The sequence below is a fragment of the Sorex araneus genome, chromosome 10 (assembly GCF_027595985.1).
Source record: "Sorex araneus isolate mSorAra2 chromosome 10, mSorAra2.pri, whole genome shotgun sequence".
NCBI lineage: Eukaryota > Metazoa > Chordata > Mammalia > Eulipotyphla > Soricidae > Sorex > Sorex araneus.
The window spans coordinates 35,133,840-35,148,473 of NC_073311.1; the positions used below are offsets into that span (position 1 = coordinate 35,133,840).

Sequence of the window (14,634 nt, forward strand, 5' to 3'; positions counted from 1 at the left end):
TGATACTTTCCATGTTGATCCACTTATATGCAAAGTTCATGACTTCATCTTTCCTAACAGCTGCATAGTATTCCATTGTGTAGATGTACCAAAGTTTCTTTAACCAGTCATCTGTTTTTGGGCACTCGGGTTGTTTCCAGATTCTGGCTATTGTGAACAGTGCTGCGATGAACATATAAGTGCAGATGTCATTTCAACTATACTTTTTTGCTTCTCCGGGATATATTCCCAGAAGTGGTATTGCTGGGTCAAATGGAAGCTCAATTTCTAATTTTTTGAGAAACATCCATACTGTTTTCCAAAAGGGCTGAACCAGTCGGCATTCCCACCAACAGTGTAGAAGGGTCCCTTTCTCCCCACATCCTCTCCAACAGCGGTTGCTTTTGTTCTTTTGGATGTGTGCCATTCTCTTTGGTGTGAGGTGGTGTCTCATGGTTGTTTTATCTGCATTTCCCTGATGATTAGTGATGCAGAGCATTTTTTCATGTGCCTTTTGGCTGACCATTCATATCTCTTCCTTCGAAAAGTTTCTGTTCATTTCTTTGCCCCATTTTCTGATCGGGTTGGATGTTTTCTTCTTGTAGAGTTCAACCAGTGCTTTATATACCCTTGATATCAGCCCCTTATTGGATGAGTATTGGGTGAATATGCTATAGTTTCTTTTAAATAAGAGATGGAGGGGAACCCGCTGAACATTTGTGATAGTTACATGAGTGCATAAACAGTTGTAGTATTGTATTCTTTGCATGAACATGATGGTGAAAGGGACTAATGTGAAGCATTAATATTTATTCTACATTCGTGAAGTTATATGAGTGCATAAACAACTGTAATATTGTAATCCCTGCACAAACATGATGGAGGAAGGGACTGATGTGATGCATTAATATTTATTCTAAATGAAAATTTTCTGCTGATGATAAATCCTGAATGATCTAAAAATGCTAGAAAGGTCCACTACCTCCCTCCCCTATCAATAACCAAAGGTCTCGGACAGAAGAGATAGTAAGGCACTTGCCTCTCATGTGGCCAAAACACATTCAGTCCCCAGTGTATAGTCCTCTAAGCACTTCCAGGGCTCACTCCTGAGCACAAAGCCAGCAATAACCCCTAAGCACAGCCAGGAGCTCCCCAAACTAGTTTTAATCATTGGAGGTCTTGCTGAAAGAATCAAAGTCATAGCCTCTGGGTAGCATGAAGCACAAGAAAACCAGGGTTTATTAGTCCTGGGTACAAGCAGCTCAGAAAGTCTTCAGGTTTTCTCTTAAAAATTCACCAGACTCAAGGAGTTCTTGAACCCACAAGTTTTGGCTTTTGTTTCTGTTTTGTTTTATTTTGTTGCAGGGGCAAGCGGGTGTTGGACCACACCAGGAGGTGCTTAGAGGTTCTGTTTTCAAGAGTGACTCCTGGCAGTGTTCCGGGAAACATATATGGTGTTTCCAGAAAGCATAGAGGGTGAGTGGGATGCAAGGTAAGTCTCTTAACCCCTGTACTGTGTCTCTGGCCCCAGAACCCATAAATTTAAAGTGACTCTCTTTATAATTTACCATACTTACATGCAATATTTCATATGCTGAGTTTATTACGCAGATACAATTCATGTTTGTCTTATCAATGAAACATTAACAGGGCAGGTCCCTGTTTGCTAACAGCCCATCCATTGATTCAAGAGTTACCTATGGAGCCTTTCTTCAGAACAAGACTGCTTCTAGGGCCACAGGTGAGAGCAGAGGACAAAATCAAGATGCTCTGACATAGTTTACATCCAAAGAGGAGGAAATCGACCATGAACAAATATGCTGGTTTTAGCTTTTTCTTTTTTTTTCCATCTAGTATGTTCATGAAGGAATGTTTTAAGTCACAAATTCAAATATTTTAAGTGCTATTTATAGAACACACATTTTTAAAAATTTCCTTTTAAGTCCGATTTGTGCAGGGATATCTTAATTCAGCACCTTAGACTGCTCTACCATACAGCCACTGTTAAGTGATTTTTTGTTGTTGTTGCGTCTATAAAGATTTTTATTGTAACCTTTCATTTATTCATGCAGATATTTAAACATTATCTGTAATACAGTATTTTCCATCATAAGAAAATACAATTTTTTTTTTTGCTTTTTGGGTCACACCCAGCGATGCTCAGGGGTTACTCCTGGCTTTGCACTCAGAAATTACTCCTGGTGGTGCTTGGGGGACCATATGGGATGCCGGGGATCAAACCCAGGTCGGTCGCGTGCAAGGCAAATGCCCTACCGGCTGTGCTATCGCTCAGGCCCCAAAAATACACTATTATTAACACAAAGCCAACATTACATTTTTAATATAAAACACAGACTAATACTTTTATAGACCTATTCAAATTTTCCCCTTAATACTTTTTTCCTTTTTTAAATTTCTTTTTATTTTAATGAATCTTTAATGTAAGATACAGTTACAGACTTACAAACTTGCATGATTACATCTCAGGCATACAATGTTCAAGTAGCCATCTCTTAACCCGTGCCCACCCATTCTACATCACCAATGTTTCCAGGATCTCTCCGACCACCCCATTCCTTCCCCACCCCCTGTCTTTGTGGCAGACACATTCCCTCTTATTCTCTTTCTCCTTCTGAGTGTTATGGTTTGCAATACATTTACTAAGCAATCATCATGTTTGATCCATAGTCTACTTTCAGCCTGTATCTATCATCCTGTTCGGGATGGTTTTAGCTTTTTCAAGTACGTTAAGTTTAGATAATAATATGGACTCTACACAGAGTAAAGGATTTGCAAGAGTGGTCAGATAGAGTCTCTGAGAACTGGAGCTTGAGAAAATAGAATATTGGGTACGCAAAGGAAATAAAAGGAGTTTAAGGAGAGACATGTCCCATGTTGATCTCAGCATTATCCAGAGGAGTCAAGACATGGAAACAACCCATATTTCATACAAATGGATAAGGAAGAAGAAGAAGAAGAAAGAAAGAAAGAAAGAAAGAAAGAAAGAAAGAAAGAAAGAAAGAAAGAAAGAAAGAAAGAAAGAAAGAAAGAAAGAAAGAAAGAAAGAAAGAAAGAAAGAAAGAAAGAAAGAAAGAAAGAAAGAAAGAAAGAAAGAAAAAGAGAAAAAGAGAGGAAATTAAGAATTGGGACACTTTTTCCATTCTGGGGGTCTCCTGCATCTCAGCCTGAGATGTGTAACTCCTTTCTTTCACTTTATGGTTCTCTCTCCCTTGTTATGTTTCCCTAAATAAAACTAGTTTATTTTGGAGGGGGAAAATGTGGGGCCCAAGGATGTGACTTAGTGTAGGGGGTCCACTTGGCATGACAAGGGTCTGACTGTAATCTTCAGCACTGCTAGGTATGACCCCAGCCCCATCACTGCAGCTACAACAAAGTGTGCACACATGTAACCAAACAGGTAGTCCCAATACTTCCGCCACAACAAATAAGAACTTAAAATGAATCTTGTGAAAGTCATGGTATAAAAACACAATAGAAAAATACTTATCCATGGAGAGGAGCATTTGAAACAGCTTGGATAGCTGGACACATTAAGTTGAAATGATCAAAGAAAGACAAGTTGTTTCTGATATCACTTACATCACTTGTGCATGTTATCTAAACAAATCAAAGCAGCACATAAGAGAGAAAGACTGGAATGGTAGTTACCAAAGGGTAGAGGAATAGAACATATAGAACATGGAGGGAACAAGATTGATGGTGTTTAAGGATACAAACTTGTAATAAATTCTAAAATAGTCACAGAAATTTAACATAGAGTATATGAAATGTAGATGATATTATGGCATGATAAATATTTAATGTGATAACTGTCCAATGGCAACCATATTACAATAGGTAAGTGTATCAAGGTAACATGCTCTATACTGAAAATTTAGATGATGCTACAGCAAAAGTCTTTATTTTCTTTTTGGTTCTTGGGCCACACACAGCTGTGTTTGGGGGCTCTGTTTAGCTCTGCGCTCAGGAGTCACTCCCAGAGCTGCTCAGAAAATCATGCTAGGGGTTAACCCAACTTAAGACCTCAATCAAATGAGGCAAGCCTTCTACCACTGAGCCATATACCCAGCCTGCATATCAAATTTATCCAATGCAAAAATAAAAACAAAGCCTATATGTTGGGAATTTCTGGGGGAGGGACATTCCAGATAGCTGGAAGAGCAGGCAGAAGACCCTGTGGTGTCAGTGAAAGGAAGATGAAGGGTTGGAGTAATAATATGGATAGGGGGGAGTTTGTTTGCCTTGTATATGGCCAATCCAGTTTAATCCGAAGCATCCCGTATGGTCCCCTGAGCACTGCCAGGAGTAATTCCTGAGTGCAGAGCCAGGAGTAACCCCTGAGCATCTCTGGATGTGACCCTAAAAGCCAATTTTTTTAAATGAAAGGAAAATGAGGCCAAGGGTATAGATTGGGACCATGACATATGCGTGGCTTATAGTAAATACTTAGTAACACTTGCTGAGTAAATGACCAGGCACTTAGCTCTTAGGGAAGGGGATTCTGTTTTTTGCTGCCTCCTATAAGAGAGTAGGTAACTGAGAGAGAGGGGGGGGGGCGGGGGGAAACTTAAAACTTCTAGAAAACCAAAACAGGTAAATGAGATTGCAGAAGTCACAGAATGTGTACATGACACATTAAAGGCAGCCTAGAATCCTCAAATTGCTGCGAAAGAATGTTGGAGACTGACTGCTAAATGCATGCTGACATCATAAGTTTCAGTCTCCCAGAAATAAATTGAGCGTTGAATCACACAGGAGGATTTTATAGGTGGGATGGGCAGGGAAGGGAGTGCATTGCAGGAAAATCAGTCTTATCACTCCATTCCATTGGAATGAAGACTTTTATCTCAAGGCATTTTCTAAATCCATTTCATGCGCATCACCCAAAGGAGTGATCACAGACATTGGGGCATAAAAGCTGTCATCAGAATTTCTTCACTTTAAGCTCAAGTTGCTCCCTTGGAATTCACAGCTTCCACTTTAAATTGGGAATTATTCTATTCATAGTGAAATTGATGAGAATTGTGGATATTTCTATATTCTCTCTCTCTGTCTCTTTTCTCTGTCTCTGTCTCTGTCTCTCTCTCTCTAAGTTCACAAGCCTGATATTCTTGTTCTGGTGGCTTAGTTCCTTTTTTAGCACTTTGCTAATTAAACCCCTTTGGAAGTTGTCCAGGATAATCCAACCTCATATTATAAGGCTGGTAATATCTGAGTCATACGGCCACCACCCAGCCAATGGGCCTCAGCCAGAGACCAGGTATCTTTACTCCACCCTATGTCTCAGTACCTCCACCCCTAGTCTAATCAATGATGTTCTATCAATTCTACTTCTCAAACAACTAAATTCTTTCTACTCCTCCCTCTCTGCCACCACTTCATTTAGCCCCTTATTATCACTTTCCTATATCTCTCACTTTAAGTTCCATTCTTTGTCAACATTCATTCTTCCCCACTCCCTGAAAACTCTGAATGATAGTATAGTCACCATCATACCAACACACAGAAACCCTCTTCACAATTTTCACACTTTTCCATCTTTATCTCCTTCCATGATCAAGTTCAAAAAAATTGAGCTGTTGGCAATTTCCCCACAGAGCCTGATGTTTGAGACAATCCTCATGACTTCATGTCTCTGTGCTTGCATTTCAATCTGCTTAGAATGCTCTTACATCGAGACTTCGCACACATGTAACGTGTTCTATAAAGCTTTCTCTGAGCACCATTTTGTGATTCAGGGTTCTCCAGAGAAACAGAATCAATGGGATGTGTGGAAGTGCTGGGTGTTTGTGTGTGTATGTGTATGTGTGTGTGTGTGTGTGTGTGTGTGTGTGTGAGAGAGAGAGAGAAAGAGAGAGAGAGAGAGAGAGAGAGTGAAAGAGAGAGAGATGTTAATTTCAAGGAATTTTTCCATGCAATTATGGATGTTGGCAAATACAGAATCAGTAGGATGAGTTAGCAGTCTGGAGATACAAACAAGTATAGATGCTAGAGTTCAAGTTCAAAGGCCAACAAACAAAAGACTTGGGGAAAGGTGATATATCGCAGTTGAAGTCTAAAGGTTGTCTGCAAGAAAATTCCTTCTTGTTCTAGTCAGGCCTTCAGCTGATTGCATGAGGCTCACCCACTTTAAGGACAATAAAGGGGGAATCTGTTTACTCATTGATTTGAGGACTGAGGATGCAGTTCACACCCTGTATGGATGAGACATAGGCCTCACTACAAAAAATTTAAAAAGAAAGAAAAAGAATAACATAGATTTAAACATTAATCTCATATTTTAATTATGAGATTAAATTACAATTCAATTTATATTCTAATTATAATTATATTTTTTTATAATTTATTTATTTTTAATTAGAGAATCACCGTGAGGGTACAGTTACAGATTTATACACTTTTGTGCTTATACTTCCCTCATACAAAGTTCGGGAACCCATCCCTTCACCAGTGCCCATTCTCCACCACCCGTAAACCCAGCGTCCCTCCCACCCTCCCCACTCCCATCTCCCCCCCACCCCACCCTGCCACTGTGGCAGGGCATTCCCTTCTGTTCTCTCTCTCTAATTAGCTGTTGTGGTTTGCAATAAAGGTGTTGAGTGGCCGCTGTGCTCAGTCTCTAGCCCTCATTCAGCCCGCAACTCCCTTCCCCCACATGGCCTTCAACTACAATGTAGTTGGTGATCGCTTCTCTGAGTTGCCCTTTCCCCGAAACGTGGGGCCAGCCGCGAAGCCATGGGGTCAACCTCCTGGTACTTATTTCTACGGTTCTTGGGTATTAGTCTCCCACTCTGATATTCTATATACCATAGATGAGTGCAGTCTTTCTATGTCTGTCTCTCTCTTTCTGACTCATTTCACTCAGCATGAAACTTTTCATGCCCATCCACTTAACTACAAAATTCTTGACTTCCTTTTTTCTAACAGCTGCATAGTATTCCATTGTATAGATGTACCAAAGTTTCCTCAACCAGTCATCCGTTTTGGGGCATTCGGGTTTTTTCCAGATTCTGGCTATTGTAAACAGTGCTGCGATGAACATACATGTGCAGATGTTGTTTCGATTGTACTTTTTTGCCTCTCTGGGATAATTATAATTATATTTTATATAATTACAAACAAACAGAACAGTGGAAGGGGGTAGGTAAGTGAGAGACTGAGGTTTTGTTTGTTTTTGTTTTTGCTGTGCCAGGGATCAAACATAGGGACTCACACATTGCAGGCAGGCACTCTACCACTGAGGGCCAACTCCAAGCCCAGAATAATGTTAAACTATGTATGTGAGGACCATGACCTTGTGTAGGTAGCACAAAAAACTAACCATCATAATTCTGAGCAAGAGTAAGGATTTTCTGTGATCCCCATCACATCACCAATAAAACTATTTTAGTACACCATTTGTTGATCTTGCTCATGTAGGTAGAGACTGTGTGTTAGCTATACTTATATCCCACTCTAAATCCAGTACTAGTAGCTACTTTTCAGATTAAGAATTTAGTTTTGAAGGTAGTAAAGGGGTAGTAAAGGAGTTACAGCATTTGCCTTGCATGGAAGTCAACCCTTGTTCACTCACCAGCACAGCAACACCAGGAGTGACCCCAAAACTCCCAGTGCCACAAAAACAAAAAGAGCTCCCAAACACAAAAACAAACTCATGAAAACTAAACAAAATCACTGTTTTCATACTGTTCAAACAATAATATACATATATATACATATAATATATATATATATATATATATATATATATATAACCCTAAAAACAATCACCAAATCAGAGGTTTCTTACTGGTTCCCCAAGAAAGGAAATAAAATAGAGTAAAAAGAAGCAGCTTTTTTTCTAATGCAGCTTTGCCAAAACACCATATATTTAAAGTTACTTTGAAATCTGCTCTCCTTTTGGGTCTGGAACGATAGCACAGCAGGTAGGGCATTTGCCTTGCACGTAGCCAACCCGGGTTTGATTCTCGCATCCCATATGGTCCCCCCAGCACCGCCAGGAGTAATTCCTGTGCATCGCTGGGTGTGACCCCCCCAAAAAAAATCTGATCTCCTTGACCAGCACACTTCTTCTGCTTCCTCAAGCATGGATGAATGGGCCTGAGGATGACTACCATGAGCATGGCTCCTGGTAGACAGCTCCTGACCCACAGGAAGTCTCCTACAGCAGTCTCGCACCCCAGCCATGATTCACCAGTTCGTGAAAGTTCCAGACTCTCCACTTAAAGCACTGTGGCACAGTAACAGTTGAACCCATAATTCCAAGTATGTGTCATAAAGCAATTAGAAAATTTTCCTATCATCGTTTTGAAATCCAGGAATGAAAATGTAAAGAGCAAGAAATGGTCAACAAACAACCCGGTCTCACTTCCATCTAGAGCCAAGGTGTTTGGTGAGATGAGTCTTTCACAAAACTTTAGTTAAGATTCTGTAATTGTGTGAGGACTTGGAATGTTGTAGGTATCCTTCTAGAGCAATTCATATGAATGAGCAAATCTCCCTTCTCCCAGGATAGAAGGGAGAACACCGTAACCTTTGACACAGGTACTACCTTGCCACATTTTACAGAAGCTGGAAGGTGTTGAAATACAGAGATTCAATGATAAGGTTGGATACCAGCTCAGTGGTGGTTCAGAACTGGACAGACTGACTCTTAAGCCCAGGAAAGGTCAGCTCAAGACACAGTGCAGCCGCTCAGACACCTTAGAATCACAGCAGCAAAGCAGGAGTAAATAACTTCATTCTCCGCAATGGAAAACAAATTATCAAATGTTTTCTTTTCAGCAGGTCGACTTTAGGGGGGAGAAACTCCAAATCAATAATAGTGACACCTGGTAGGGCTCAGGGGCTATTCCCATCTAGGTCTCCTGCTTGCAAAACATGTGCTTAAGCACTGAGCTATCTCTCTGGTCCTATTATTTTAAAATGCATTCAGGGATCACTCTTGGCAGTGCTCAGGATACCATATGAACAATGGGATGACAGTTATACAGTGAAGTGTAATGGTAAAGTTGAGTAAGGTCAACCCTAACATCATCCTTCTCTTTTTAAAAATTTGTCGTGGCAGTCACATCCTGCAGTGCTTAGGGGGGAACAAACACAGGGCTTGCACATGCAAGACTGATGCTCTCCCATTTGGGCCATAACTCTGGCCTCCGATGTCCTGAAAGACCCCTGTAAAGACCCTATATCCACCGAGTCACATTTCTGAAGGTTACCAGAGGCAAGGAGTTCAATATAGGAATTTGGGAATGTGGGAGGGGAGATACATAGTTCAGAATATTTATTTTGTAGTAGTGCATGAATATAGTTTATGACTTTACAGGCTCACAGAAAGTTACAAATAGGCATCCTCTTCTGTCAGCTAGTATCATTCCTACTTTTTCTCTCTCCCTGAAGTGGGAGGATGAGTGAAACATTACACAAAGTCTGCTTCTCTGACTTACAGCTTTCTGTCCCAGGACAGACAGGAGAACAGTTTCTTTCAATATTTGAAGATAAAAATAATCTCCTTCAATATTTGTTGTTATGAGTGACAGCTTGTGCTGTGACTAAGAGAGTGATCATCAGGGATCACACAAAGCTCATTTGAATAGCTTAGCAATGATGGAGATTACTTACGAAAACATAATGAAAAAGCAGATAGCATGCAAATGGCCCCCAAGTTGGTCCACACCCAGGCATTGTTTTAACAGTGCTTCAGGAGGAGATTCATTATGCAACAGTCTCAAGAATCTTGGCTAGGCATGGAACTCTAGCATGATCCCTGCTGGAACTCTACCCATGATCCCTGCTAGAACTCTACGTGTCATTCCTGCTGGACATCGCCGGCTGTTTTACAAAATTCGAACACAATGCCTGAGTCTGGGGGCGACATGGGCTGCGCAGATTAGAGGCAAGATGGCGCCGATGCCTCCTGAACTTGGCTTACCATTACACTTACAAGAGAAAACCTGGATGTCGTTAAGTGCACAGGAGGAAAACAAAGGGAGAGAAATCGAGAAGGCCTGACCATATCTTAATCTTGGGTTTCCAGCCTCTAGAACCATAAGAAAACTCATTTCTGGTGTTGTATGAAAGGAGAGAAAGTTGTTACCACCTTGACAAGGAAACAAGAGGCTTTGGCCCACAATAAATGCACTTAAGGCACTCCTGTGTTTAAAGCTACCCCAACTATGGCATTTTGTTACGAGATTTTTAGCAAGCTAATTTAACACATGATTAGCAAATCATTAACGAATGATTAAACAAATGTGAGAGCACAATTAGAATCCCAAGCACATGCAGTATTTTATGCCATTTTGACTAAGAATATTTTGATTCTCCATTTTAATGTAAGTAATACTGCTATGGGCTTTCATATACAAAGTTCTTTTGCGGGCTTAGTTGGGTTTAGGCAACACCCAATGATGCTCACAGACTCTGTGCTCAGGGATCACTCTCAGCAGTGTTCCAGGGGCCATGTGCAATGTCAGTTATTAACTGGGGTTGGCCATGTGCAAGGCAAGTGCCTTAACTCTTGTTAAGTTTTAACAAGTTTAACTAGTTCTTAAATGGTCATATCTAAACCCAAATGTCTACTATCAGTTGGAAATTAGGATACTTTTGAAACTGGGTAAAACTGCTAAAGCAAGACTCTTGGTGTCACTATAAGAATGTTTTCTATTCTTTTGTGTATAAAGCTAGGAGTAAATAATTGGTTTTACAGTAACTCCATGCTTAACTCTGAATAACTGCCAGGCTGTTTCTCAAACTGGTGCCCCATTTTCCATTTCTACTAGTAATCTCTAAGATTTCTAATCCTCTCCAAATTTTTTTGAATATTTACAGTTTTATGCAGTTTTGGCTTTTTCTCTTTGTTTTGTGACTATGGGTACTACTACTAATATATTTTATAAATATATAAAATATTATATATTTTATAAGCTGCACAGAAGAAATATGATAGCTTGCATTTATTTCTTAGCAAATTCAAAGGTATTAGTTATTCCATGATATTTCCATTGTCCAGAATTGTTTGGTTGAGGATCAAACACTACAACCTTAGGCCAAATTCACTGTTCTGCTAGTTGTTCATTTGTTTTATGCTAAGGGGTCATCTCCTGGCAGTGTCCTGGGGACCATGTGGCACCAATCCAAGCTTGATCCCCAGCACCACCTATGTTCCCCCAAGCCCACCAGAGTAACCCCTGAGCACAGAGCTAGGAGTAAGCCCTGAGTATCACTGGCTGTAGCTGAAAAAACTAAACAAAACAAAAAATTAACTAAAACATAAAATAAGATGCAAGCCAATGATAAATTATTTAAAGGGTTTTTTGTTTTGTTTTGTTTTTTAACTTTTGGGCTCCCCAAGCAGTGCTCATGGGTCCCGAGCCACTCCTGGCCATACCCAGCCCACCAGGCTGTGTGGTACGATTCAACCTGAAGAGGCAGAGTTCCTGGAGTGCCGGCAACCACCAAGACCAGCAACCCCCATACTGCTGTGTCTAGAGATGGTGGGCAGATAGCATAGGGGAACTTTTTAAAAAACTGATCTTTAACTCAGATTGAGAAGCGCTCAAACAAGACTCAAAGTTTAAGGAATCGTAGGAAGGACCCAGAATGACAGGAGCATCCTGCAGGCAGGAATTCCATTGTTCGACTACACGGTCGCATACCACAGCACCTGCACCAGTGTTCTTCTAAGGGAGTGATGTCATTCTCAAGGCATGATGGAATGATGGCGCAGGGGGACAGTAGCACCCTTCTGTGCAAATGCGGGAACCTTTCTGTGTGCTTAAAGAAGGGAGATTTTTGAGGAATGGGAGCTAAGTGTTTTTTTTTCTTTTTTCTAAAAAGGGCATAATAGGCCAAAAATGTCTGATAAGCTCTGACCTGATAGGGCCTAGTGCATGTAATAGGTGCTCATTTAAAAAATACACAAATATACAAGTCCTAGGCAACACTCTTCCTAATTCCAATGCCACAGCCAAGGATTAGCATTTTCTAGGTGCACTTGTTTTGTTTTCACTTACTTTGCATTGACTTACAGAAAAGGAAGAATCTGGAATCAGTTCTAGGTACAATCCCAGCCTCATCTCTTACTAGCCCAGCTACCTTGGGCAAGTTAATCTATCCTCTCTGTGATTCTTCTGTCATGGCAATAACAACATTGACTGTGGCATTATTAAAATCACATTCAAGTTTAAAACGTGGAAATGACTTAGAAGGGTGTGTCACATGTAGAAATGCATCACTGTTCATTATAACCTTCCAGAATGGCACACTGTAGATATCATCTTTTGAAACAGAATTTCATTTCACAGTTTCTCCAGGTTGAAGATCACTAAGTTTTTAAAACAATCTCTCCTTGACTAAGGTCATCAGATATTTTAGGCAAATCACAAGGTGCCTGTTTCTATATGATTTTTCATGAATTTGTAAAGTACTGCTGATCATAGTGCTTGATATAAGGACTGACTTCCAGCTTACCATCCAGGAAGGTGGTATGGAAGAACAGGTTTTTAATCTGTCATTCACACACTGCACCCCCAGGCCTAAACAAACTTTGTAAAACAAAAAATAATATCAAAACGCATCTCTTTCCATTCATGGCAACCTTTTGGCAAGTATCCAGGGGGTGGCTCTTCCTGAAATGGTCTTCTGTGGTCATTCCACACAACTGGAAGAAGCGACTACAATCAGTTCTCCAGAAAGTCTTGCTCTCCACAAGCATTATGTCTGGCTCTGCTGTGCCTTCAGCTGGAATCAAATCTCCCAGCCCCTGCCTGCTGAGAACCTTGTTTTCTTTCAGGGCCACACTTAACCCACTGCTATAGCAAGTGCCATGTATTCAAACTAATGTAGCACACTGTAGCACTGTCATCCCATTGCTCACCAATTTGCTCGAGCGGGCACCAGTAATGTCTCCATTGTGAGACTTGTTACTGTTTTTGGTATATCGAATACGCCACGGGTAGCTTGCCAGGCTCGTCGAGCAAGCAGGATACTCGAGGTAGCTTGCCAGACTCTCTGAGAGGGATGGAGGAATCAAACCCGGGTCAGCTGCGTGCAAGGCAAACGCCCTACCCGCTGTGCTATCGCTCCAGTGAAACTAGAAATAGAAACCACAAAACCTTATATCATCATTCTTATTGAAGCCTGTCTTGTTCACAAAGCAAACCTCAAGGTAATTATCAATGTGTCTTGTACATATTATGTCTAAAACCGGGGAGTGTGGGAAACACTAAAAAATATCATCTAAGAAACTATTGATGACTTCAGCCAATTCTTTACTTGTTTGTTTCCCCCCAGGACGTAAAATTTTATAAGGGCCAGAATCTTAACTGGCTTGCTTGTAAGCAGGGACTAGCACTAACAAGTGCTAAATAAATATTGACTGAACCAATTATAGGGTAAATGGATGAATTAGGGGACATGACAACAATAGTCTTTGCAAAGTGGATCCATCTGATACCCGATTAAGTGATTTCATTCCCCTCCACAGAAAGTGGGAAATAGGTAAGCAAGTAGCTTGCCCCAAGTCTCAATAATCAAACAGCTCTTTCCCAAGACCAAAAGCACAGTTGCATGAAACTAAGTCCTAGGCTTGGTAAGAATGAGAGTGGTTGCCAGAGCGAAAGGGCTGGGGAGAAGTGAACAGAGAGTTTTGGTGACCGGACAGCACTAGAAGTTTAGTGGTGGGTGTGTTATGATATAAATACACACAGGTGTGAAGGCAAACCTTGAAAATTCATAACATCATAAACCAGGGCCAGAGAGATAGCACAGCAGGCAAGGTACTTCCCTTGTACGCAGCCAACCCTGGTTCAATCCTCAACACACCCCATAAGGTCCCCAGGAGTGATCCCTGAGTGCAGAGCCAGGATTAAGCTCTGAACAAGGTGGGTGTGACCTAAAAACAATAACAGTGATAATAATTTTTCCAATTTTTAAAAGTAGGCAACACATAGCATACATAGCATACTGGCATCAAGTTGAGAGTTATTAAAGAACATGCCTCCACCCCCAAAAAAGATTTCTTTTTCTTTGTCTTCTTTAGACAATTTTACATCATTGTTTTTATGGGAGGAACAAACTTTCCCATTATCTAGGTCATGTCTCTCTTAGTTTTATCATGCCACTAGTCATCAGTTTTGTAATATTTGAGGATTACATAGATCACAGATGACAACAGTCTCCCCTGGATTGAAGTATCAGCAAGCCCCAAAGACCTGGATGTCCCTACAGGTGTCACCTAACCTGAGACTTGGGTTATCCAAAGGTCAGGGTACAGGAAACCAATGCTCTAGCCAGCTGCAAGCTGGAGCCCGTTGCTTTTATCATTGACTGTTGTGGGTGTGAACCCTGCGGGGACTGGAGAGAATTGTTGCCAAAATGGTAATCTGCAGGTCACTCTGCCAGCATCTCTCCTTACCATGTGAGTGTTCACTGTGGCTAAGATTCTAGAATCAAAGGTGTCCATGCCTGAAAAACCCACAGAGAGAGTTTAATAGAGGGGCTGGGAGGTCAAAGGCCAAGAGCCGCCAGAGGGATAAAAAGGAAGAACCTGGGTTTGATTCCCACTAACACATAGTCTCCTGAATACTGAGCACTGCCAGGTACAACCCTCAAGCATTATGCCAGGAGTAGCCC

The 14,634-nt window shown here is 41.0% G+C and overlaps 1 non-coding gene across 1 annotated transcript; it reads left to right on the top strand.

Annotated features, from left to right (window-relative positions):
- Window positions 1-10,066: 10,066 nt before the first annotated feature.
- On the top strand, window positions 10,067-10,185 carry LOC129399246 (U6atac minor spliceosomal RNA). The gene has a single exon (XR_008627015.1). It is a non-coding gene; the product is annotated as a U6atac minor spliceosomal RNA (small nuclear RNA).
- Window positions 10,186-14,634: the final 4,449 nt, after the last annotated feature.